Here is a 27380-nt window from a genome sequence, read left to right as displayed (position 1 = left end):
GCAAGAACTGAAAACTAAAATCTTGGCACACGCTGCAACAAATGCAGAAAGAAGGCAGCTTCCAACATTGAAGACTGTGCCTAGAAAATATTTGGCACCATTGATGATAGATGTGAACTATGCACTTGCAGCAGTCCAGATAGCATCAACTGAACAAACAAATCAGCTTTCCTACAGTACAGTCATAGTCACAGAAGAATTCAAGTAACAGGGGATTCAACAGCCGCAGTCCCTAGAAAATCGACTGGAAAACCACAGTGGAAAATCAGGTTGGAGTTGAAAATCAAGAGCCTGCGAGAAGATGCAAGCAACTTGAAGCATTTACAGGAGAAAAAGCTGAAGAACAGCAAGATAAAAAAATATGGGCTCAGCACAAAAAAAGTTGACGAAGCATTGGAAATTGTGAAGCAGCAGATAACAGCAACAGCAAGAAAAATTGAAAGATACGAAGCCAGAGTCATCCAGTACAAACAAAATCAATTGTTCCAATCAGACCAAAGATGGTTCTATCGGAGTATGAATCAGACAGGGGATACGAAAATTGAAAAACCTGAAAAAATGGCAACTACTCAGTTTTGGAAAGACCTATGGGAGACTGAGAAATGTTACAACAAAAATGCTGGGTGGATCAGAGACGTAGAGACAAAATTCTCCAAGAACAAAATGGACCAATTGGAAATAACTACTGAAATGATAAGCAACAGGGTGAAAAAAGTCAAGAACTGGACATCGCCTGGCAATGATCAACTGCATGGCTTTTGGCTCAAATACCTGAACAGCCTGTATGGGAAAATGGCCCAACAATTCAAGGAGATGCTGCAGACAGGAAACATCAGTGAATGGTTAACAACCTGGAAAACCTTCTTGATACAGAAGGATCCAGCAAAAGGGGCAACACCTGCAAATTACAGGCCAATAACGTGTCTGCCAACCATGTTCAAGCTGCTGACCAGCATCATAGCTGACAGGATCCAGGACTACCTAGAAGCAAATAACATCTTGCCAGTAGAGCAGAAAGGAAACAAACGAGGAAGCAGAGGCACAAAAGATCAGCTCCTGATCAACAAAATGATTTTAGAGAACTGCAAAAGCCAAAAAACAAAACTGCATACAACTTGGATTGACTACAAGAAAGCATTTGATTCACTACCGCACAGCTGGATCATCAAGTGCCTAGATGTCATGAGACTATGCAAGTGCATTGGTACTTTCACTGCAAATGCGATGAAGCACTGGAAAATAGAACTGTTTATTGGAAGTGAAAGCTACGGACTGATCAACATCAAAAGAGGGATTTTCCAGGGTGATTCTTTGTCACCTCTGCTGTTCCTCATCGCCATGACCCCCCTGTCAACAATTTTACAGAAAACTAACCTGGGTTATCAAACTGCTAAAAATTCACAGAAAATCTCTCACCTGCTGTACATGGATGATTTGAAGTTATACGGAAAATCAGAAATTGAAATCCAGTCACTGACCAATACAATTTGATTTTTCAGCACTGACATCAGCATGGAGTTTGGCCTGGACAAATGCGCCACAGTGGCACTGAAGAAGGGGAAGATCGTAGAAAGTGATGGAATTGAAATGCCCAATGGACGAACCTTCAAGTGCCACGAACCCGAAGCCTACAAATACCTGGGCATACTGCATCTGGATAATATCCAGCATGGGCAAGTAAAAAATGTGATCAGCAAAGAATACACACAAAGGGCCAGAAAACGTCTAAAAAGCAAACACAGGCAGAGCTGGACAGCTTGGATAGGAAAACAAGAAAACTGATGACCATACATTATGCGCTGCACCCGCATAGTGATGTCAACAGGCTATATTTGCCCAGAAAAGCAGGTGGCAGAGGATTTTTGCAAGTGAAGCAGACAGTCAAAGAAGAGAAGCGTGCTTTGACAGATTATATGAAAGACAGTGTTGAACCAGCTTTGATGGAGGTCAACGAGAGGAAGCTGCTCAAAGTGCAGCAAACCAAGAATCAATATAGAAAAACAGTGATGCAAAATCAGGCTGACAGCTGGTGTAACAAAGCACTGCATGGATAGTTCCTTGAAAAGATCCAAGGAAAAGTAGATAAGGAAAAGACCTGATTATGACTGACCAACAGAACACTGAAGAAAGAAACAGAAGGCCTGATTCTTGCAGCCCAAGATCAAGCCATCAGAACAAATGTAATCAAAGCCAGAATAGAAAAATCTGCTGGTGACCCCAAATGCAGATTCTGCAAAGAAGCGGATGAAACTATTGATCACATGCTGAGCTGTTGCAAGACAATAGCTCAGACTGACTACAAACAACATCACAACACAGTCTTTCAGATGGTCCAATGGAACTTGTGTCACAACTACCATCTGCCTGTAGCAAAGAGCTGGTGAGATCATAAGCCTGAAAAAATGGTCGAAAATGAGCATGCAAAACTACTGTAGGATTTCCGAATACAGACTGACAAAGTTTTAGAACACAATACCCCAGATATCACGATTGTGAAGAAGAAAAAAGTGTGGATCATCGACATTGCCATACCTGGTGACAGCAGAAGGGGCGTTGGTACTTACGTGATACGCCCTTTCTATTTGAGCTGCAAGGAGCATCCAGAGATGGGAGGAGCTTCAGTCTCTGCTTGCTTAGGCTGAGCTTGAATTGAGAAACGCTCCTCCCCTTCCACGTGACTCTTCCAGGGCGTTCCCCAGTTTTGCGAAGGCGAGAGGAAAAAAAGGTTGCTCCTATCCCTATCACCTAAACAAAGTTTGGTCCTTGGCTGAGGGAGAGAGGCCCCACCAGATGGAATTAGGGTGGGGCTGGATGCTCCTTGCAGCTCAAACAGAAAGGGCGTATCAGGTAAGTACCAACGCCCCTTCTCTTATGAGCTGCTCAGAGCATCCAGAGATGGGACATACCAAAGCTTGGCCTGTCCTAAGGGAGGGGCTCCGTCTGGTCCTGAATCTCCCTAGGGTCCCTAAGAACACGCTGCAGGACCCGCCTGCCAAATGAAGCCTCCACAGAGGCAAACACGTCAATTTTATAGTGCCGAATGAAGGGGGAAGGTGAGGCCCAAGTGGCAGCCCGGCATATTTCAATTATTGGTGCCTGGGTAGCTAGGCCGCAGAGGTGGCTGCGCTCCTGGTTGAATGGGCCGTTATGCCCTTAGGAACCTGAAGGGCCTGGGACTGATACGATTTAGCTATGGCCGCCCTAATCCATCGTCCTATGGTAGTAGATGACACCCTGCGTCCCTGTGTCTTGGGTTGGAAACAGAGAAATAGGGCCTCCGACTTCCTGAAGGGCTGGGTGCGTCTGATGTAAATTCGCAAAGCGCGCCTTACATTGAGTTTGTGCCATTGTTGTTCCCTTTCTTGCGACGGATTGGGACAAAAATTTGGGAGGATGAGCTCCTGAGCTCTGTGGAAAGCCGAATTAACCTTTGGTAGAAAGGTGGGGTCGGGTCAGAGGATCACTCTATCTGCGTGAAAGGCACAGAGGTCTTGCCTGACAGAAAGGGCTGCTAATTCCGAGATACATTGGGCTGATGTAATGGCTACCAAGAAAACCACTTTATATGTTAGGAATTGGAGACCCGTCTCCCTCAAAGGCTCAAAAGGCTCTTTGGTGAAGGAGAGGAGGACTTTATTGACATCCAAGGTGGGGTAACGGTGCACTGGGGGGGGGCGTAAGTTGGTAGCCCTCTAAGGAAGGCTCGGATGAGGGTGTGGTGAAAGATGGAACTGAGACCCTCGTAAGAAAGGACTGATGACAGGGCGGCTACCTGACTCTTTAGTGTGTTAGGAGACAGCCCCTTGTCAAGCCCCTCCTGAAGAAATTCTAAGATTTGAGCTATAGAGAGAGAAACTGGGTTAATATTAAGTTTGTTGCACCAGCAACAGAAAATGACCCAGGTGGCATTATAAATTCGGATGGTTGATGGTCGTCTGGCAGCTAGTATGGTGTCAATGACCTTATTGGAAAGCTGTCTTTTCTTCAAAGTGCTCCGCTCAACCTCCAGACGGTCAATTGGAGCCATTGCGGGTCTGGGTGTAGGAGGGGCCCCTGGGACAAGGAGATCCTGTCTGGTGGGATTCTCCAAGGAGGGGCCACCGAGAGAGTGCGGAGATCCACAAACCACTGTCGTCTGGGCCAATAAGGGGCCACCAGGAGCAGCTCCGCCTTTTTGTGGAGCAGCTTTTGGATAACCCTGGGTACTAGAGCCAGAGGAGGGAATGCATAGAGGAGCCCCGAGAGCCAAGGGCAGCGGAGCGCATTGTGATTCTCCGCCCCCTGGGATGGGTATCTCGAAAGGAATCTCGGGAGCTAGGTATTGAGGGGGGAGGCAAACAGGTCTATCACCGGTTTCCCGAATATCCTTGTTGCCTCTCTGAACAGGAATGGGTGGAGACGCCACTCTGATTGGTCTATGGTGGCCCTGCTTAGCCAGTCTGCCTGGATATTTGATAGTCCTGATATGTGTTCAGCCTTGATGGACAGAAGGTTGGTCTCTGCCCAGTGGCAGAGGTGCTCGGCTTCCCTCATTAACTGGATTGAATGCGTGCCCCCTTGTTTGTTGATGTGTGCCTTGGCTGTGACATTGTCTGTCAACACAAGGACGTGCTGCCCGCGTACCTGGGGAAGGAAGCTGCGCAGGGCCAGAAGAACGGCGTGAAGCTCCAGCCAATTTATACTGCATGATCATTCTACTGCAGTCCATCTCCCCTGGGATGAGAGAGACTGGAAGTGGGCTCCCCATCCGAATAGACTGGCATCTGTGATGATGGTCAGCCTTTGAGGTTCCTTGAAGAAACAGCCTTTGTTAATGAGTGGTCTTGCCCACCAGAGGAGGGACGTGAGGACCTTGGGAGGAACCCTGACCGGGAGCTTGGAATTGCTTCTGCCGGATCTCTGGTGCGGGAGCAAGAACCACTGTAGGGATCTGGTATGAAGACAGGCCCAGGGAACAATAGAAATGTAGGAGATCATTTTTCCCAATAATTTAGACAATTCCAGTAAAGGCATCCTCTTGTGGCACCTAGTTTTCTTAACCAGTTTCTGAATACTAAGGAGTCTTTCGGAGGACAGGTAGATTTTACCTTCCACTGTGTTGATAAGAGCCCCCAGATGGGTTATCCGGGTAGAAAGAGATAAATGGCTCTTTTTCCAATTAATGAGGAACCCGTGTTTCTGAAGGGATTTTAAGGTGATCTGGGTGTCCCTCACTGCCTGATCGATAGATGGTGACTGAATCAAAATATTGTCTAAGTAACATTGGAGACGGATGGGAGTGTCTCTGCTATGTGCCACCAGAGCTGCCAGGACCTTGGTAAAAGTCCTGGGGGCGGAAGCCAATCCGAAGGGAAGGGCCACGTACTCAAAGTGTTGGTTGTTGTAACAGAACCTTAGGAATTTGGAATGAGAAGGCCGAATGGCAATATGTAGGTAAGCTTCTGTTAAGTCTATGGATGTGAGGAAATCCCCTTGCCTGATACCCAATAGTATAGATTGAAGGGTGTGCATTTTGAACTTGCGGTAGGTTAAAAAATGGTTAAGTCGCTTCAGATCTAAGATGGCCCGCCATCCCCCCGAGTGCTTTGGAACAACGAAAAGGTGGGAATAAAAACCCTGACCTCATTGGTTGGGTTGAACTGGTTGGATGGCACTTATATGAAGGAGGTGCTGGATGGCGGAAGCCATCAAATTGCATTTGATTGGGTCTTTGGAGAGGGGGGATGACATAAAAAAGTTTGGGGGGGTTGGAATGGAACTCAAGGGCAAGGCCAAATCTAACAGTGTCCCTAACCCAAGAGTCAGAAGTAGAAGAGTCCCATATACTGGCAAATGACTTTAGGCACCCGCCAATGGGGATGGAGTCTTCATGACTATCTGGGACATTGGTAAGGCCTGCTTCCGGACCCCCGAAAGGGCCTTTTATATTGGCTGCCCCTCCTACTCCTGTCCTCAGAGTTGGGTCTATCCTGGAATTGGCCCGGTCTGAAAGAGGGAGGTCTCTGATATCTGGGAGAGAAGGGGGCCTGATAGGGGGGCTGAAAGGAGCCCCTCCGAAAGGGCTGCAACTGTCTGGAATCTGACCTTCGTGTGAGGGAAGGGAGAAATTTCTTTTTGTTCCTAGTCTCCATAAGTAGAGGATCCAGGAATGGGCCGAATAGCTTGTCCCCCACAATGGGAGAGGAGGCCAGCTTGGCTTTGTTTTTAAAGTCCGCCTGCCAGTGTCTGAGCCATAGCAGGCAGTGGGCCTGGACATGAGATGTAATTGCCCTGGCAGAAAATTTGACTATATGATATGTGGCGTCCGCCGAGAACTCAGCTGCGGCGGTGATCTTAGCAATATCCTGGTGTGCTCTGGTGTTAGAAGCAGGGACATGCTGTTTGAGTTGGCGCAACCATCGAATTGAAGATCTAGTAAAGAAAGAAGCGGCCATAGCCGATCTTATGGCCCATGCGTCCGACTGATGGGCCCTGCGCAGGGCCAGCTCGGCCTGCTTTTTCTCCGGTTTCAGGACCTCCAACGCCTCAGTAGGAGTCGAGGAGGAGGCCAGGCTCACAATGGGCTCGTCGACCTCAGGAGTGTTTAACAGGTTAGAGAAATCGGGATCCGGATTGAAGAACTTTTTGTCATGGTTAGAAGGGCGCCAGCTGCTTTTGGACCAGGTCTGCAAGGATGGGGGGCCTGGAATAGTCTCGGCCTCTACCACGGGTTGGTTAAAAATGAGGCCTTCGCCAGAAGAGGTAGGGGGGACTGAGGTGGATTGCCTACTTAGACCTGAAATATTTTTGGCCTTATACAATAAAGATTTAAATAATTGCAATTTGAAGAGGCCCGCGAAGGCAGGCTGGTCAGGGGTGAGCCCCTTGTCCTCGGACATTTCGTCCTCTAGAGGGTCTATGTCTGATAGGGGCTCGCTATAATGTATGGACGCCAGATCGAAGTCGTCTGGGTCCATGAGTTGATCGCCTTCCTCCTCCCTTTCTTCCATCTCCTCCTCCCACCCTTGAAGGGGGGGTTCCCTATGCAAGGGCACCTGAGCCAGATGCTGTTCCGACCTAGGTAGGGACCTCACGGATTGAGATTCCTGGTCAGAGCTTACCGGATACAGGCTGGATCTGGCGGCTTTCTGGATGCTAGTTGCAATGCCTTGGCGGATAGCCAATTCCATCCAGGATCTTATTTTTTCAGGGATCTCCTCGGGAAGGGATTCCTCTTGGCGGAGACCGGCAGCGGTTGGGGTGAAGGTGGCCTGTGGAGCCCTTCTGGTCAATGTCTCAGGAACCAGAGTCTGTTGTTCCTGAGGTGGCAAGCTGCGCCTGGAGAAGGAAACATCTGGGGGAGAGGTTGAGCAGAGGTAGAGGGACTGGGGGATGGGGGAACCTGAGGCACCTTGAGTGCTTCCTTAGATCTCCTGTCTATTTCCTTTTGCAGGGCCTTGTGGCCCCTTAGGGCGTTTCTCTGGGCCGCTTTGGAAGTCTCCTTAGCCTGCTTGTGCAAGTGGTGGGTTCTGGCCTTTGCCTTCAAAGAGACACCTCTAGAAGTATTATCATCTGCCATTTCAACGGTTTAAATGCGACTGTTGTAGCTAGAAATAAAAAATGAGGCGGTTGGCACACCCAGGGCCCGATCTATGCAAAGACGGTGTCCCTGATCAAAGTTACTTCCCCCTTTTGGAATAATTTTGGTGTTGTTATTCTATTTATTTATTTATTTATTTATTTATTTTTAATATATTTAATATATATCTCTGTGGAGATATATAATTATGTAGTCCAAGAGAACAACAATTGAGCCATGCCTCAGTGATAATATTTTGAGTATGAAAATATTATACTGTTAAATTAGAAGTCAATATTATATTCAAGCTCTTATCCCTGCTCCTGGGATAATGAGGGTGGCCAATTAGCCGAATTTCGAAGACGCCTAGGCCCGGTAATTAAGATTAGGGCCTGCAGCAGCCTCTCAGCACAGGCTGACACAAAAGGGCCTGGGTGCAGCTGCTGCGCTGCTGGATGGAGCTGTGGGGTTGAGCCAACAATTTACACCAATTAAAATGTAAGCCAGAAAAGAGAAACTGGAATAAAAAAACCTGAGATAAAGCCAGGCGGGGGCCTGGTGTTTCAGTAAAACCACCACAGCGTTCGATTAGGTGAATACAAAATGGCACCCGCCATGAGGGAGCCTCCAAAATGGCAGCCGTTAGGACGATGCGCCTCCCAGCAGCGTTTTCCCCGCCTGGCAAGCTAAACTGCAGCTCGGTCTAGCAAGGTGCCAGAAGGAGAGAATGGACTTTCTCCTTAAAGTAACAGTAAAAGGTAAAGAAATGCAAATGGCGTTCGAGAGTGGGAGGGAATTAGCGGAACAGCTCAAATGGAGCGAATAAAAACAAGTTGCTGCGAAACGGAGCGATTAGCGAAGAAAAATGCAACAAAATGCAGGCAAAGAGGGCGAAAGAGAGGAGGTCTGGCTGTGGGAGGTAGGGCGAGGATCACTACTGTCCCTCCCTTAGCCTCCCTTGGGGGCGAAAATTGCGCTTCCCCTTAGAGTCTAGAGTGCCAGTCTGAACAATTGCGCAGGGCTAAGGAGAGGAAAAATCAAACCGGAGGTTAAAGTTGATCTAGTGCTGAATGAAAATAGCTATGAAATCCAATAAATGTTGCTTCGGCCAAGGAGCAAAGAGCAGAAACAGCCTGTCTCGCATGAGGCTGAGCAAAAAACTGGGGAACGCCCTGGAAGAGTCACGTGGAAGGGGAGGAGCATTCTTCAATTCAAGCTCAGCCTAAGCAAGCAGAGACTGAAGCACCTCCCATCTCTGGATGCTCCGAGCAGCTCATAGGAGAATCAACGAGAAACAACTTGAAAAAGTCACCAGATATCAGGACTTGAGAATTGAACTGCAGAGACTCTGGCATAAACCAGTGCAGGTGGTTCCAGTGGTAATCGGGACACTGGGTGCTGTGCCTAAAGACCTAGGCAAGCACTTAAAAACAACTGGCGCTGACAAGATCACCATTGGTCAGCTGCAGAAGGCCACCTTACTGGGATCTGCTCACATAATCCGCCGATACATCACAAAGTCCTAAACACTTGGAAAGTGTTTGACTAGTGATTTATGATACGAAACCCAGCATGGTTATCTCATTTTCTGTATATACTGTCATTTTTGTGTATTATAATAACAACAACAACAACAACAACAATTCTTCATCCTCTTTCCAGAACAATTCCATCATCAAGGCTGGAGCTATAAGACTGATAATTATGCTGGAGCCATTCTACATTCTAAGCAATAGTACTACCGACATTGTGAATAATTACCTTATATATAAAAATTAAGATGAAATATGTGAAAGTCAAGACAAGATCTCTTTCACAGAGATTGAGAGAAATGTTCAAATGTTGTTCTTTGGAAGCTTACCAGGGTTCAGATCAGAAGATCAGTGATGATAAACAGATCTTGTACTTTATCACTAAACGTCTTCCCCCAAGGTATAAAAATCCTGCCTGTTTTCTGTAGTGCATTCCTATACACAATGCATTCCCAGGAAAAACAATGTAGGTCCAATAGTCATGGCCAATTTTCCACATGTATTATCATGAGATGATTTGCAAAGTTTAAAAAATTTCTATGAAGCTATAGAGTTGGGTATCAACTGCCATAACATAACTTTACATTTTATTTTGTAGTTGCAGATGAATGAAAACTGCATGGAGTTTTATAACCTCTTTATTCAGGCAAATAAAATATTGGGTGTCCCACAGGTACCAGTGATGCTCCTTTCAATCCTTTCAACCTGGAAATGCCTCTGATGCTTCTGATTCGAACGGGGCCGGAGGTAAATAAAATATTCCCCTTAATTACAAAAGTTGACTATAAATCTGTAGATTTGTTCCATTCCATTGGAATTTTATATGTTTCAACATCCCTGATTTTGCTGGAAAAACAAAGGTGTTGTTTTCAAACTATAACAACCTTACCTATTACATTTGCATGAAATCTGTTAAGCTTCACCATCTAAACTACTCATTAATCGTAATTTGAGGAGGGATAAATCAGTCCTATCACTCACATTCATGAAAAACTGTTTTTTTAACTGCACATACACAAATACACAAAATATATGTCAATATGTCCAACATTTATTATATTCATATCTTACCTTTTCTTTACAGCCAAAAACATTTACAGAGATTATGTTCCATTTATCAAATCAACAATCCTCTGAGAAACTGAAATTGAGTGCCTTAGTTACCATAGTTCAGATGAAATGCTATTATAGCTAAGATGAAAGGCTATTCTCCTTGAATCTGTCCAGTATCTTTTTAAATGAATATCATCACCACTTCCTGTGATCATAAATTGCATAGATTAAATTATATTCTCCATAGAGTGTTTTGTCTATTCCAAATCTCCTTTCCCTCAGTGCCATTAGGTAATTCCTGACTCCAGTGTTTTGCAAGATAAAAAAATATTTTCCCTGCCCACTACCTCAAAGGCTCATGGGGTTTTATCCACCTCAATCATTACTTTTCTCAAGCTAAAAAAATGAGCAGTTTTCTAGCCCTTTCTTGTGGAGATTCTATTCAAGTTCTTAATACATTTCATTTGGTTGCCATCTTCTGCATTTTCCAATTTTTATTTTATCATTTACAAATGTGGTGATAGAACAGCACCATTCCTTATGCATGTCTATTTCTTCTAGTCTTTCTGCTTATGATGCCTAGCATGAAATTTTCTTTTTCTCCTCCAATTGATGCTATCCACTGTGACATCAATGGAGATTCTTAATCATCTCAAGGGTGTCAAACTGGTGGCCTGCTGGCTGGATGCATCACGCACAGGCCACACCCACCCCAGTTCCACAAAGAGAAAAACATTGCAAAATGTCATGTGACAGCAACGTGACACTGCAAGTTTGACATCCGTGATCCAGATCATGGTTGTTCCAAAGGCGCTTTTCAAAAGGCAACTGAACTTTCTTGGTTTTTCCTTGAAAACTGAACTGAAGCTGAACTGAAGAAGCTTCTTTGATGAGAAGCGAAATGTTTTCATGGAAAAAACAAGAAAGTCCAGTTGCCTTTTGAAAAGCACCTTTGGGATATTTATTGCAAACAAGCAACTCAGTTACATGAATATAATATATGCATCATTATACACTTTGATAAACTGAACTTTACTAAACAGGTAGTTCACCATCCATTTTAAAGAGATCCTTTTGGGGTTCCTCATAATAACTTTAAGTTTTTATCACTCAGAATAGTTTAGTATCATGTATAAATCCAGCCAGTAACTGATTACCATAAATAAATCAGTTACAACATCAGTCCAATGCAGATTTTTGAAGGACTCTGTGGTTTACTTTCCTCCTCTGAAAACAATTCCTTATTTATTCCTACTCTTTGTTCTGTTTTCTAAACAATGCTGGTTAAAAGAATTACATTTTTAAGCCATAATCACTGAATTTTCTCTAGAATTTTGATAAGAAATAGCTTTTGAAAAGTCAAGTATACATTTGAGTAGGACATTTGCACTCATCTCTCTATTGACCTCTAAGGATTCTACAAGAACTGTAGAACTTTAGACTTATGTTTAGCATTATACCTTAACCTTTGCACTAGACTGAATTTTCCCCCATTTTAATTGAATAAAGCTATCGTTATTAGAATATCTGAAAAAAATCAAAACAATATTTGGAAACATAAAATGTGTTGAATGACTCAGTTATGATTAGAAAAATAGTCTAAGGAAAACAAATTAAGACATTTTTTCTCAAAATAGCAGATAGATTTCCTTAAGCCTCTTTTGTGTTTCTTGCAGAGGTGATATTCAGCAGGTTCTGACCAATTCTGGAGAACCGGTAACGGAAATTTTGAGTAATTCGGAGAACCAGCAAATATCACATCTGACTGGAGATTTTACAGTATCCTTCCTCTGCCACACCCACCAAGCCACAGATTCAGTAGTAAAAAAAATTGAATCCCACCACTGGTATTGATTCAGTGACTCAGTGAGGTTTCTAGATCTTGCTAGCTATGAAATCTTCCAATGGTGTATATTCCATCTGTTTAAACTATATGATAATAATCTACCTTCTCTTCTGATCTTGAAAATTCAAATCTCATTATTAATTTTGTCCTATTTCTATTTTGGTACTGAGGGGCTTTTCCAATTTAATTTTGTACCTTAGAAGTTTACTAGGAAGCAGTCACATTATTTGCAATGAGTCATGACAATAAAATCTGTTTTCTGAAGAATGAACAATATCTATTCATACTTACTTTGTCTTTTAAATTGACCTTTGATTTACAAGGCAGAATTTCATCTGGAGTGGAAAGTCTGATTGATTTCTTCACTGTAATTAATTGCCCTGATTATTATTCAAAACCAATTTCCTGGGAAGGAAATTATAGGATTTTCATTGTCCTATAAATATTTCCATAGTTCAAAACAATTACATATAGTAATACTCTATACAGCTAATTCAACACTGTAATTAATATTACAGGGTTATTTTTTAAAAATATGAAAGAGGATGGTAGCTTAAGAACAGATATCTAAAAGTAAAAACTATTCTAATTATTCTGTCATGCAGGCTTTGCTTTCAGTGGTTGATAGAAAAGCATTCCGATTTTGAGAATTTAGGCACCAAACCATGAGCCATTATATACTAATATTTGACAGCAAAAACCTATGTCAAAACATACTTTATAAACGGAATTATCTAAAATAATATTAATCCTCTAAAATCTCATTTAGCAGCAACTACTATCCAAAAAATAAAATGGTAATGATACCAAAAGCAGCATTTCCCAGATTTTTCTACCGAAATTTTATAGAAATATATTTCTATCACACTATAATGGCTAAGAAAAAGAGAAGTTGCATTTTCTAAACCATCAGTATTAAGTATCACAGAATTTGAGAATCTGATATTGTATTGATCTTACAAAATATTTTTATGCAAACAGAAACACATACATACAGCCAAACACTATTTTGTTTCTGTAGCTGACTTTTAGCGACTTTTCTCTGAACTTCTAACTTTTGGAGCACACATGGCCACATGAAAAAAAGGTCAGGAAATATGCCTACTATGAATTTTTTGAAAATTGGTTCTATCAGAATGATAGCTCACCTGAGAGAGAGAGAGAGAGAGAGATACAGATATTAAATTATGTCATATTCACATCCAGCACTTTACATGACATCACAACTGCTGCAGAAGCCAAGTAAAATCTTATACTTGGGAAGTTTAAAAATATAACATCTGTATCTCTATTCTGAGGTAAGATGAATGGTGATCACCATTCTGAAGACCTCTGTGTATTCTTTTTTTATCTGAGTACCTTCTAATGCTAATGCACTGTATACAATCAATTAAGTGTGAAGGTCTATAAGGGCAATTTGGAAGAGGGTTTAAGTCCATAGAATAACTGATGATTCCCAATAAGGATGAATCCAATAATGTGACAATTGCTTGTAGTAAATGTAATTGAAATTAGCATGCATATGTGTATTTAAAAACCATTTTAAACAAAACTTTATATATTTAATGAAGAGATTGAAAGACCTTAAAAATTGGTGACCTACATTAAAATCTACATTAAAATATGTATGTTAGAAAAAATAAGATTAACAGTAGAACAGAATATCGGCAGAAAAATATTAATTATATAGAGGAAAACATTGTAAAGAATGCATATAAAAACCCACAATGCTGCATTTCATTTACTATTTTATGTTCAAAAAGTATTTTATAGCCTGAAAAACATTGTCACTATTACATGCATTTATCATATTAAAAAAACTACAATTTTTCTATAGTTCATTACTGCTTCTGTTACCCCTTAAAAACATAGGTGAATACACAGAAGGGAGGGGTTTTTTTTCCTTTTAAAAGCTCTTGGTCTTCCTAAGAATGCTTAGCCTTTGTGAAAAACAATATAGGAATAGAAATGAATTTTTCCCACAATTCCTCTATTAATATGTTCAATTAAAACACACAAAATGGGGGGGGGGGACAATTTCACATATGCTCATAGCAGCAAACATGTAGAAAAAAATGCAAATGCAAGAAAACAAAACATACATTATTTAAACTTCACAACTACAACTTTTTATTTCCGTGCTGTGAAATGGGTCCTTTATAAAAGAAAAATTAGTATAGCGTTATCTCTCTTCTTTTTCATCATTGCAATTGTACAAAATAGTGATAAGCATAAAATATTAGTAAAATCATTTTGGAATCTGATGTGATTAAAATATACTCAAAATAAACAGTTCTAATTTTATAAAATGCGGACACTTGGATTATCTTTATAATTGAGAATGTTAATCTATTTTTCACTAAAAATAAGTCAGACAAATTTTCTAGACAAAGATCCATTTAGGAATGAGGATAACATTTTTTTCTTCCTGCCTACTTTAGCAGTCAGCCTTCTGGAATTTTATTATTGTCTACTACATATTTAATGAATCTGGGGTAATTACTTACCAGCAACAAGGTATTATTCTGACTTGTTGCAATGATTATTTATTTGTTCAATTTGTTTGACTTGCAGCAGTGGTCAGTACAAATAAAAGTGCTCTGAATCAAAGGTGAAAGCAAATAAATAATAGTTCAATATGTTTGCTTTCCTTTCCCATTTTTGGGTTAAGTATGTTTTTCCCCTCCTAATTAATCTTTTCTTAATGGAGAATCACATGACTAACTTAGCTTATAAAAAGATGTCAGGCAGAATTGTCTTGTTTCCTCTGGATGTGTTCATGTTCTTGCCATGGGGGAAATATTTCATTCAGTTCTCAACCATATTATTTAATAAACAAATCGCACATGTCAGTCAAACACCACTGATGTACGTCATGTAGAAACAGTTCTAAAGAAGCACAGGCCAAGTAAGAGCAAACAGATGTTTGTAATCCAGCCAGGGTGCTAATGGGAGCAACATGGCAAGTCTTCAGAAGCAAAAGGTATCGGATCCTGAATCAGCCAGCCTGTGAGCTGCAGGAGCAACCGCTTAACTTTGTAATCTAAAGAACATTCCTTTCTGTTTTAAAATGTTAGTTCAATATTTTAAAACATAAAAATGCAGGAAGAAAAAGAAAGGAAAAGCAGGAAAAGCGTCAAGTAATTAGGGAACGAACAAATGTATAAGCACAATAAACTTGAATAAGAAATTCAAAATGTCATATTCAAATCTCTTTCTTAGACTCAAAGTTCTTTGAAGTATTTTTGAGTACAGCAAGAACTTGTCAATCTGCCAAGAGTTAACATCTAACTGCAAAAACTATAGGGAGAAAAGCAAGAGGAGCAAATTTCAAATTGAACACCCCGGTCCCATGATACCACACAAACATACGTAAATTTATAGTGATTCTCATTTAATCATTCTGGAAAGCCACTAGATTCAGTGGGCATCTCTGCTTAAGGCACAAACTGGCACCAAAATGTTTGCTTTAAATGATAATTACTCAATTAAAAACACACAAGAGTACAGGATACATAGATAAGTGCCGGTTTTTGAAAAAAAAATGTTTAGATTTCAAGAGTAAGTGAATAAGGGAACAACACATAAGCTGTTCCAAAAAAGAGCTCCTTGTGGGGAAAAAAAAATCATTATGAAAGGAACTAGCAAGCCAATGGGGAGGTGGAGTTAGGGAGGAAGAGAGGGAGAGAATAGCCTCACAGTCTTAAAATAATTTACTCTAAAAATTCTACATATAATCAATTCTTCCCTGATTTCTTTGTTCTTGCACAATTGACGTGGGCATCCTGCTTTTAAGTAATCTCAAAAGAATGAAACACCTAGCAAACCCATCCTTTATCTTTTAACCTCAAAGAGATACAATCATCTTACTAAAACTAGACAAGGGCAAATCACTTATGAACAGGAATATGCTGCTGATCCAACAGGCATCTTTAGATTTCACATTTCTGAATGTATCCCTTGTAACTTCTGAAGACAGACAATTTACTTCTCTAGCGCACAGAGAAAAAAAACTATTTATTTATTGATTGATTGATTTTAATTTATTTGATTTGTCAATCTCTTACAAGATAACAGGTATAAGTATTAACATAGTTTTGAATACATGAGATGGATATGTATAAAAAAATTAAAAAGAAACAATAGGACAGGGACTGTAGGCATGTTGGTATCTTATGCACGCCCCCTACAGACCTCTTAGGAAAGGGGTGAGGTCAATAGTAGACAGTCTAAGGTTAAAGTTTTCGGGGTTTGGGGAAGAAACCACAGAGTCAGGAAGAGTATTCCACACATTGACCACTCTGTTGCTGAAGTCGTATTTTCTGCAATCAAATTTGGTGCTGTTAACCTTGAGTTTATATCTATTGTGTGCTCTTGTATTGTTATGGTTGAAGCTGAAGTATTCATTGACTGGTAGGACATTGCAATGTATGATTTTATATATTATATTTAGATTGGACCGAAGGCAGCGTAGTTCTACGTTTTCTAGGTTTAGAGTTTCAAGTCTGGTGGCATAAGGTATTCTGCAATGAGTAGAGGAGCTCTTCTTGTAAAATGTTTCTGGACTTTCTCAACTGTGCTAATATCAGATACGTAATGTGGGGTCCAGACTGATGAGCTGTATTCAAGTATAGGTCCAGCAAATGTTTTGTATGCTCTAGTTAGTAGTGTGATATTACCAGAGAAGAAGCTATGTAGGATTAGGTAAACAACTCTTAATGCCTTTTTGGCTATGCAGTTACAGTGGGCTCTAGCACTTAGATCATTAGAGATGAGTACTCCAAGGTCCTTGACAGAGTTTGGATCCTCAACAAGGTCTTGACTATTCAGCCTGTATTTTATTTTCTGATATTTTTTGCCAATATGTAGGACAGAGGATTTATTTGTTGAGATTTGAAGTTGCCATTTGTTTGACCATTCTGATACATAGTCAAGGTCTTTTTGAAGGGTGGCAGTATTGTCTGTTGTGTTGAATAGCTTTACATCATCAGTGAAGAGAACACAGTTGCTCTTAATATGATTACAGAGGTCATTTATGTAGAGTATGAAAGAGAGTAGAATGCTGCCTTGGAGGACACCACTGTTGATAGGTACAGAATTTGATAGGACGCTCCCAATTCTGACCATTTGTTGTCTATTTGACAGGAATGCTTATAGTGGCTAGAAACCAGGAGAGTTGAGTTCTAGTTCCACCTTAGCCACAAAGCCAGCTGGATGACCTTGGACTGGTCACTCTTTCCCTTCAGCTCTATGAAGGAGACATTGACAAATCACTGTTGAAATCTTGCCAATATTTAGAATGCAGTGAACATTCCACATGCAATGCAATAGAACATAGAAAAATTTGGGCTCTACATCACTTAGAAAACATATATGGGCATCCTTTGCTTCATAATTATAAGAAATAACCTGTTAGGTACAAACAGCTAGTTCAGTGTAAGCTAAGGTTTGTTTTCAAATTGTACTTGTTTTATACCTTCCCCTATTATTTCCTAATTTAAATCATTTTGGAATCCTGTTTATAGGAAACTCCCACAAAGACCACAAAGAATGTATTCTCTGAGCCCAGTGGTAGAGTAGGTTTTCTTAATGTCAGAAAGAAAAGCCTTTGACTCCATTTGATTAAAGCAAATGGTTCTTTTACTGAGAGTGTTGGTTGCAGTAAAGTCAAGCTCTGAAATTACTGGGCTCATTGGATACAAAAATAAGATGTAAGTTTGCCTCCATCCCATCCCTGCCCCCATGACCAGTCAGTTTCCAGCCAACCGGAGCTTGCCAAGATGTTTTGAGAACACTGAGATGTTTGGGGGGCCATCCGCATATTTTTCAGGATGCCTGGCCATGGGTTGCTGATACAAACAGGATCCGGCTGCTCTGGTCCTTATCACCTGTCACCCCCTCCTGATTTCCTATCATACAAACCTTTATTGCCCTTTTATCCTTCCCCCCTTTCATCCTCCCCCTCCTTTTTTGATGGCCTGTGAGGCACCAAGCAGGGGCAGGCAAAGCTGATATTTCACTTCTCATCCAAGAAGCTTCTTCAGATCTGACTGGATGGTGGGGAATGGAAGGATTTATATTCCTTGCAGGCAGCTGTTAATTTGTATTCTTTTAGAGAGTCATTGAGGCCACTTGGAGATTTGTCTGTGACCTCAGGGTCACCTGAGTAGTGCAAATGGATGTGGAACCTTCTTGTGACTGTTGAAAGAACTATGTTGTGAAGCTGTCCTTTCTGCAGGACACAACACAGTCATTTCAGCACCTTTAGGACAACCATGACATGGATGACTGAGAATCTCCATAGACATTCTGAAAGCAAGCTGTTCTACTGGTTAATTGTCCTCATTGTTAGGAAGTTCACTCCATGTTGTTTCTCTCCTTGATTAGTTTCCATCCATTGTTCTTGTCTTGCTTTCTGGTGCTTCGGAAAAGAAGTTGACCCCCTCTTCTTTGTAGAAGAAACTCAAATACTAGAATCCAAATACTGTAATACTGCCATCATGTCACACCTAGTCTTTCTTTTCTCTAGATACCCCCAAACTGTAAACATTCATATGTTTTTGTCTCTAGGCCCTTAATCATCTTAGTTGCTCTTCCTTGCACTTTTTCCAAAGTCTCAACATCTTTTTTGTTAATGTGCTGAGCAAAACTAGATGCAGTGATTTTGATTCTATGTCTTTCTTTATACAACCAAGCTTTTTTGGCTGTTGCCACACGCTGCTGGCTCATGTTTAAGTGATTGTCCATTAAGACTCCAAGGTCCCTCTCACAGTTACTGTTTTTGAACGAGGTTTCATCTAATCTGTACTTTTGTACCTTTGTACCTTTTCCTGCCTAGGTGTAAAGCCTTACTTTTATCCACATTAAATTTCATGTTGTTGGATAGGGCCATTTTTCAAGTCTGTCAAGATCTTATTTGAATCTGAGCTTATCTTCTGGGGTGTTGGCTGTTCCTGCTAGCTTAGCGTCATATGCAAATTTGATGAGTTCCCCTGTTATTCCCTCATCTAAGTAATTTATGAAGATATTGAAGACTACTGGGCCTAAGACAGAATCTTGTGGTACCTCACTGCTTCGTCCCCTCCATGTAGATATAGTACCATTAAGCACTTCTCATTAAGTAGGGTTTGTCAGCCAGTTACAAATCCATTTGGTGGTGATGCTCTCCATTCCACATTTTTATATTTTACCAAATAGGTTGTGATCTACTTTCTCAAGTACCTTTCTGAAGTATACTATGCTGAAGTATACTATGTCCACAGCATTCATTGCTTTACTAATTTAGTCACTTTGTCAAAGAATGAAATAAGATTGGTTTGGCATAATTTGTTTTTAACAAACCTGTGCTGGCTACCAGATATAACTTTGTTTCTAGATTTTCGCAGATCTGTTTTTTTATTATTTTTTTCAATATCTTTCCATGTTAGACTGATTGGTTGGTAGTTTCCTGGGTCTGTTTTTTCCCCTTTTTTGAAGATGGGAACCACAACAGCTCTTTCCTAATCCTCTGGTAGTTTCCCGATGCTCCAGGATTTTTTTTAAAGATATGGTACAATGGTTCTGAGGTAATGTCTACCAGCTTCTTCAGAACTCAGATGTAATCTATTAGGTGATGGATTTATATTCATCAAGGTCAGACAGGTGTTTCTTACTATTTTCTTATTTTAATGTTTATTTCTAGTCTGTCTTTTACAGTTATGTTTTTGGTAGGTTGGGCTATAGTTTCTTTTTGCATAAAGACTGATACAAAGAATGAGTTAAGCAGCTCTGCTTTCCCTCTATTGCCTGTTACCTCCTTGGCATTTTCTCTCTTTAATGGTCCAACTGTTTCCTTGACTTTTTTCCTGTTGTTTATATGTTGAAAGAAACTTTTTTTTATTATTAACTTTGACTTTTGTTGCAAGTCTTCATTCTGAGACTTTGCTTTCCTGATTTCAGCTTTGCAGATTCAGGCTATTTGCTGATTTAATTATTCTGATAATAATTAAATATGACTTGTTCCTGTGAACTGTTGCCAACTGGCAAATAGATAAAAGTACCCAATATCAGAGATTAGGACTGTGCTCCAACTCCCACAAATCTTCAATTCAGTGCCAAATTTGGCTCCTCCTTGTGGTACAATGAAGATGACATTGGATACGATGTCCACAGTTCAGAATGTTTTACTGTGCTCCCTCATTCAGACAGACAGTGATAAGGTGGAAAACATGGCACCTATGTATCTGTTCATGACTTGATGGTTATAGGATCATGGAAGAGTATAAGTTCCTGTTTAGATAGTTTTGCTTTGTCATCAGGATTATCACTATTTCTTCCAATTTCAGCACCTTGCTGATGGGAGAACAGTTGTGAGAGCCTCTTTCCTTCAACCATTTGTATATTTCAGTGCTACTTTCCCATCCTTAAAAGTGGTACAAGGTAAAATATTTCTAATCTCTAGCCTGGGTAGCATCTTAAAGTAAGAAAAAATATGATTAAATCTGTTCCCTATGTTTTGCCTCCAATGCCAATTCCAATCTATGCATGATAAGATAGCATTCTTTGTTACCAACAGCCCTTCCCTGCACTCCTGTGCTTCCGTAGGCTGCAGTGTTTCCTGAACTGAGCATCCGGTCAAAATGACATGCATAAACATACACAGAAATCCCTTAAACTATGGGTGGAATTGGCCACAAATATTCCTCACTATCCTATCGAATATCTTCTGAAAACTTCATTCTGAATTACAATGAACATTTTAAAAAAACAAAATGGAAAAGAGTCTATTTTGCAAATCCTTGCACTGATTCTTATTAAATTTAACATGATCCATCCCTTAAGTTCTGTCTAGCTTTCCTATACATATCATGCTGTTCTGATTAAAACTCATGGGGATTTTATAGAACAGATTTTAGGAAATCTGGCTCAACAGTTCTTATACCAATTTCTAATTACATTTGGATTACTTTCTTTATACGGTTCTAACTTCCATGGAAACATCTATCCCATCAAGCATTGCTTTGAATGAAGCACAATGCTGGGAACATACAATCTGAGCATTTTCTTTTCCACTTTCAAGCTATTCCTTATCAGTTCTCTTTCTGATAGGGTACTAATGTTTTACTTATAATTTATTGTGAATTTATTACTGGGCCATTATGTTTCTTCAAAGTATCTTAGCAAAATTCATATTGTAAAATATGGTGTAGAAAGTGAAAACCAAATTATTTCCATTACAGTACCCAACAATTTGGATTGATTTTGAATGGACTGAACTATATCTCAAGATAGATGTCTAATCATAAAGCACATCAGGTAGCCTGAGTTGAAATATGAAGTTAAAATCAAATATCCTTTTGGGAGTCATGGATATTACTTTCTTTTCCCTTTAGCCTTACCTTACTTCTAGACAACTATAAATCTGTACATAAATGTATACATGAGTTATGAAGTTCTTTGTCACTATCTCTGTATTTAATACATTTAAGGAAAAGGCAAATCATAGCACTTGTGATAAAAATACAGTACAATCTTCAAAATTAGGATTTTCTTCCATAAATTGTTTCAGAAACATTGAGAAATGTCAGTTGTGTAAAACTGATCTTATTTTTAAAATATATTGCTGAGTAGAATGGAGTGAAGCAATATGGTCTACATGGTAGTGGTGCTATTTATTAAATGTTTCTGGCTGCCCAATTCACACATGACGACCATATAACATTAAAAATCAACAATATAAAAACCCCAGAAATCCCCAATTATTGCGGCAGTGACAAACATCATCACAGAAGCCACTTGACTGGTTACAAATCAACATGAAGTTTTCGGGCCCACTGAGAGAACTATTTCTTCAGACCATTCCAAAAAAGGACCAAGGAGAGGGCCAACATTATTTCCAAGGAAGTGATATTCCAAAGAAGAGAACCACTTCAGAGAATGTCCCTCTTCTATGTCCCTTGAGGTATACTTAAAAGGTGGGACCCATAACATTCCATTCTCCAGTAACCCAGGGGTGTCAAACTCACGGTCCACAGGCCCCACGCCCGCCCAGTTTAGCAAAGGAGAAAAAAGTCCCAATACGTCACGTGACACTGCTGTAACAATGCGAGTTTTACACTCTTGCACTAGCCAGATAGATGTAACTGGGGAGAGACTGGGAGATATCTTGGACCTAAGCCATGCAAGGCTTTAAAGGTAATAACCTGCAACTTGAATTGCACCTGGAAGCAAATCAACAACTCCTGCAGAAGTTATAGATATACAAATCTGGATTTGTGCAGAACTGTGCATGCTAATGCATTTTGGGTGGATTGAATCTTTGGGATACTCATCAAGAGCAGATCCATGCAGAGCTCATTACAGTTCAACTGAGAACTGACCAGGGCATAGGTGATTGTGAGAGGGGTCCATTGCCCATGAATGGACATAGTTGGTGCACAACATGCAGTTGTGCAAAGGCATTCCAGGTCATGATGCCACCAATTCCTTAAATAGGAGCAAATTGCCACTTATATAATAGTTTTATCTGTATAAGATTTTGCCTAAAAATGAATATGATCACAAACACATGAATACCATATACTGTCAGGTAATAGTTTCTTTAATCAATATAAATGTGACAAATGACTTTTGTAAATGAAAGAAAGCTGCAGAAAGAGAAATAAGCAACTCATGCTTCATTTTGTCAGGATTTTCAACCAAACAGATAAAACAATGCCTTCCTCCTGAGGAAGTTTCAAGATTTTGCGACTTCAAGATTTTGCAACTTTCAAAAATATAATTGTTCCAGGCTAAACTGGTGATGGAATGAAAAAAATATCAATGTACTTCAAGGAATAAGAAAGAAGCCACCACAATTGTTTAAACTATCTTAATTTCTAGACCACTTAAGACACCTAGTGGTTAAAAACTGTGTCCCAGAAAAAAAAAACTACACATAAAAAATTCACTTCAGTACATAAATGGCAAATTGATACTATCTTCATTTTATCTATATTCCATCGTTTTTTGTCTGTAACACTACACATCAAATCAAAACATATAATGCACCAATATATATATATGCATACACACGTGTCCACACACAGAAAAACTCAACAGCAGTTCAAATACTCAATTTGAACAATGGCACCTAAAAATAGTAGTCAGTATATAACAAATCAATATTAATCAAATTACAGTTCCCACCTCCAAGTACTGAAAGACCAGAAAAATCGCTTCTTAATGAAGAGCAGATTTAAGAAAAGATTAGACTAAACTAAGTGCTAAAACTACAAACAGTTGAGTTCTTGTCTCATTTTTCTTGGAACACTAAAGTTGGGAGCTCTACCATATCTGAGTCAAGGCACTTCACAACCACAGAACATTATTATTCTAATAAAGCAGCAACTTCCAGGAAAGGCTAAAAGCTGTCTGTATATGTACCAAGTTTTGGCTTGTTCAGTACCATTTAATCTGTAACTGCCATCATTTACTGTAATCATTATCCGCAATGTGAAGAATGCTATAATTTCAATTTAAAAAAACCACTATCATACTTCAAACAACTTTTAAGGATATTTTAACTATGTCTTCAACATATTTAGGCTACTCTCATTCAAATTTATGAGGGGGGGGAACTGATGAAATGCTTATAAGTACAGCTGCATAACTTAGATACAAGCGGCTAAGGAGTGTGTAGGAGCAATCTGCCTTTACTATGATCTCAATTACAGCCCTCCACATTTTTAATGCTTTAATGAAAAGCTAAGAGAAGCAATAATAAAGGAACTCCTCCCATGGGACTTCAGATGATAAAGGCTGGGCAATGGAGTTGGGCAGTCTACAGAGGGATGGAGAGATGCCTTATACCAAAAAAAGAAGCAAGACAAACAACAGTATTCTCTCTGCCAGATCAAGGCAATAAGCTACACCACAGCATACTCAAGGCCTTCACCTAAAGACTTTCTTAAGCACACACACACAAAAAAAAAACATTCAGAGAATCATAAGTCCCATTTGCAAAAGAAGAAAAGTTTCAGAAATCAGAAGACAGATTTTGAAACCCAATCATATTGTTAATGCAAATGGATGTATATCTTCCAACCTACGGTCCTAGCATCCTCGTCTTTGGTAGATGATACCAGCAAATTTGATTCCCCATCTCTCTCCTACATTCCAGGATTTCCAATTGTCCAGTTTCTTTTAATAACTCAAATCTTCCCTACTGAGTATATATTAGATCTATCCTTACACTTCACCCAACAGTGGCACTGGAGGCAACTTCCTTAGGGAGGTTTTCCAGGAGCAAAGTGCTGACACTTAAAATTACACTTCCGATGGTCACATGCCTCTATGGAAAAAGTGACCAGGACATGTAGTAACATCATGTTCTCCAAAACCCCTTGCACATTCAATTTAATGTTAGTCCTTTCCCCATTCCAAGGAATGGTGAATTTGATATTTTAAGTCACAAAATCTTTTAGATACAGAGTGATCCTATCTGAGATTTGCATCCTAACTTCTGGGTAGTTTAATATATCATTGTCTTTCCACAACATTTTCCTTACACACCATACAATAGGTGAAAAGAAAAAAAGAGATGCTAGATTCAAATGCTTTGGGTCAAACTCATTGTATGAAATGAGTTTTTATAACTATCTCATTATAATATTCTATGGCTGCCAAGTAATCCAATTGCCAAAATCCTGCCAGGCGGCAATCAGCAGAAGTAGCTTGCAGTACTGCATTCTAACCACTGCCCACCACAGCTATCCTAACAAATCTTACTTTTTGCAAAAGAATTAACACATTGTACGTTCTATAATTGCTCCCTTCAGTTTCAATAGTCAAATCCCCAAAGAAAGTAAAAATGTGTTCCTTCAAAATATCCGTCTTTAATGGAAAGGGACAAAAGGTATTTCATTTCAGAATTAAAATTCATACACGTGTTCTGGAATATCGTTGGCATGCTAAAACCTCTGAAAAGGCAATGCACTTTTTAAAAATGTTCAATTCAAAACTCTGGAGAAAGGAACCCCTGAGATGAATGGAGAGTGTTCCATCCTTACCCTTTTTATTTCATGTGTTTAACATTACTCGGATTCTGTTTCCAAGACAACGCATTTGTAAAAAAAAAAAAAAAAAAAGTTCTCAGAATTCAAAATCAAAAGACGAAGCCCGTGTGAAACCTGCAACTCTCCTTCGACTTGTCTCATCTTACCGTCTTCTCCCCCTGCTCCCGCCAAGCGGCATCTCTTCTACATCTGCTGAGAGGAAGTTCGCCATCTCTTTTGAGGAGAAAAGTGCAAGCAACAGACGAAGCAGAAGCACATGCACCGTACAAGAAACCAGAGCGACGGACTCTGCCCGTAGCTGCTGCCCCGCAGCTGAATCCACTCTAAATTGTAAGAAATGATTCCCAGGCGCTCCTAAAACAAATTCTGATTTTCCCTTCCGCTTTGAAAAGAAATAAAGAATGTTTAGGAATGTCAATATCTTACCCTGATCTCCATTGTTTATTATGCCCCCGGATTCCCTTTTTCTGAAGAAAAACGGAAAGTTACTAGCTTGTTCAGGCAGAAAGGAGGCTTCCTCCTTGCACGCCGGCTTTACGTGGTTCCTCTTAGGAGCAGCTTAGCGTTGTATACTGTAGTGAGTTCGGCTCAGGAAATTCTGCTCTGTCCAACCTAACAATCACTCCCACTCTGGAGGGTGTGAGCTCTTACTTGTCTCTCCAGGCAGCTTAAACACCAGCCAGGCTGTTTTAAGTCTAATGGAGAGAAGAACCAGAAATTTAACTCTAAAAATGCCAAATGGTTTAATATGCATTTTGGACAAGAGCCCCTGCAAAGTGATATTGCTTTAAATGTACCCCTCTATCATATTTTTTGGATAAATTTAGTATTCCTGTTTGATTTTCTGATTCAATAGCCAATATTCAATCTTCACCATTGCAAATAAGCAAAAAAATATGATTAGGCAATGCTAATGTTGAAGACAGAAGAGTACAAGAAATTACCTATACATTAAGGTGGAATCTTTTCTCAACTTCAGATGGGTAAGTTTTCTGGCACTGGTTCCCAGTGGAACCCATTTGAATCACAGACAGTCTCTTCACAGTGGCTAAAGGTTGAATATGCAGCTGCTTCACAACTATGCTGACCCCTAATTTCTTCTCCATAAAGCAGGGGTTCCCAAATTTGGCAATTTTAAGACTGGACTTCAACTCCCAGAGGATCTCTGGGAGTTGAAGTCCACAAGTCTTAAAGTTGCTAAGTTTGGAGACCTCTGCCATAAAGCCACCTTCTCTCCAATCCTTTGCTTGCAAGATTATATTCTCTCTTCCATATCTGGACACTTAGCACCCACAGCCAGGGTGATCCTATGTGCCAAACCATAGCAACTGGGAAAGAAAAATATATTGAAAGGTGAGACTTGCACCTCTAGCCCTTCATCGTTGTCTCAATCCAGCCTTTCTATTTCTGAGCAGTAGAAGAAAGGATTAGGTTTAAGGTTGGAGAACCTGTTATTGATAATTGCTAAAAACTTCGGGCTGAGCTGACAGAAGACAATCAGCAACAGAACAATTGTAAGCACTGAGGTAAGTGAGGACCTTGAACTTGGATGTCCCTCATTCTAATCCAGTAAAGCCTCATTCAGGTTGTGTACAATTATTGGTAACTTCATGGATATGTTCGTGTCCAACAGAGAAGTGCTTTTCTATGCTTTTTTTTTTTCCAGGCAGCTTTTTTCGGTGTCTGAGACCAGCTTCAGCCCTGGTATATCCTGGTGGTTTCCACGCCCAAGTACTAATTAGATCTAACCCTGCTTATTTTTTTAAGATTAACTCAACCAATTACAGAACACTGGCTCCAGCCGCAATTAAAATCGGCATTAGAGAATATTAGTTGGCCTGAGGGAGACAAAGTCCTGATCTACTTTGTTTTCCTTTTCTCTCTCTCTCCCCCTCATTCACACTGATAAAAATGTTCCTTAAGCCATCCAGAATTCGTATAGCAGTTCTTGTACAAATTATATTAAAATAATAATTCTGTATTCGTTCAGTACACAAATACTAACTTTAAGCCTGCAGATGAATGATATGTAATAAGGAAGTAGAACAGAATTCTATGGGTTGATTTTTGCAGATGTTTTCTTTGCTAGTGTTGGAACTAAAATCCAGTCTGGTTCCAAGTCAAAAGAAAGATGCAGGAGCCAGTGAATTTGGAGGCAAGCTGCAGGAAAGGAGGTCTGACTGTATTTAGGAATCAGAAGCCAAGTGACTCAGCATTGGTTCTGAGATAGCTGACAGCCTGGCATGGAGAGCAGAGTGATTTTTATACCCTTTTGGACCTTTGAGTTTGAGATGCCTGTTGGGATTATTTGATTAGATGAATAATGTGCCTTTCTGTCCCTATTTGGTTTTCTGGGT

General features: G+C 40.1%; 1 protein-coding gene and 1 pseudogene across 1 annotated transcript in view; one reads left to right on the top strand and one right to left on the bottom strand.

Moving 5' to 3' along the window:
* MID1 (midline 1) overlaps positions 1–25681 on the bottom strand; it is a 230819-nt gene extending 205138 nt beyond the window's left edge. The window contains exon 1 of the mRNA XM_026714194.2: positions 25450–25681. The gene's annotated coding sequence lies outside the window, so the exon portion shown is untranslated. The remainder of the gene's footprint in view (positions 1–25449) is intronic.
* On the top strand, positions 878–9144 carry LOC148125114 (uncharacterized; annotated as a pseudogene).
* Positions 25682–27380: the final 1699 nt, after the last annotated feature.

Source organism: Pseudonaja textilis, chromosome 8, assembly GCF_049901715.1.
Source record: "Pseudonaja textilis isolate UNSWEBS1 chromosome 8, rPseTex1.2, whole genome shotgun sequence".
Taxonomy (NCBI): domain Eukaryota; kingdom Metazoa; phylum Chordata; class Lepidosauria; order Squamata; family Elapidae; genus Pseudonaja; species Pseudonaja textilis.
Note: the sequence above shows the minus strand (reverse complement) of the source record. Positions and strands in the feature narration are given on the sequence as shown.